Below are 697 nucleotides of genomic sequence, written 5' to 3'. Positions count from 1 at the left end.
ATACTCTGGTTTCTCTTCAGACCGTATAAATCTTTCGCCTTTTACTAAAGATTTCCGTGGAGAGGAACAATTCTGAGTCTTAAACTAATTTTTTGAGGCCTTGTTTCGACAAGGCTACCTATATTGGTTAATGAAAGACCTATAATGATTTTGTAGAAAAGTGTTGTTAGTGAATAGGAGAAGTCTTATTAGGGTGAGTGTACTGTCTGTTGGGCTTAAGGTATTACTCCAGTGCTTAAAATGAAGATGTAGTGTAGTCAGTATCACAGCATGCTGCGCCTCTCTGTCCATAACCAATTCTCAGAGTTCTCTCAAGTTCATGTCCGTTGAGTCGGTATTAGTCTTTCCTAATGAGTCAACTTTTCGCATGAGGTGGCCAAAGTACTGGAGTTTCAGCTTTAGCATCATTCCTTCCAAAGAACACCCAGAACTGATTTCCTTTAGAATGGACTGGTTGGATCCAAGGGACTCTCAAGAGTCTTCTCCAACACCACAGTTCAAAAGCACCAATTCTTCGGCGCTCAGCTTTCTTCAGTCCAACTTTCACATCCATACATGACCACTGGAAAAACCATAGCTTTGACTAGACGGACCTTAGTCGGCAAAGCAATGTCTCTGCATTTCAATATGCTGTCTAGGTTGGTCATAACTTTTTTCTGAGGAGTAAGCGTCTTTTTATTTCATGGCTGCAGTCACC

General features: G+C 41.2%; 1 non-coding gene across 1 annotated transcript; it reads left to right on the top strand.

Moving 5' to 3' along the window:
• On the top strand, positions 1-116 carry LOC120853809. The gene has a single exon (XR_005718861.1). It is a non-coding gene; the product is annotated as a U5 spliceosomal RNA (small nuclear RNA).
• The last annotated feature ends 581 nt before the right edge of the window (positions 117-697 follow it).

The sequence above is a fragment of the Oryx dammah genome, unplaced genomic scaffold (genome assembly GCF_014754425.2).
Source record: "Oryx dammah isolate SB20612 unplaced genomic scaffold, SCBI_Odam_1.1 HiC_scaffold_26, whole genome shotgun sequence".
In the NCBI taxonomy this organism is placed as follows: domain Eukaryota; kingdom Metazoa; phylum Chordata; class Mammalia; order Artiodactyla; family Bovidae; genus Oryx; species Oryx dammah.
This window is presented reverse-complemented; position numbering and strand designations above follow the sequence as displayed.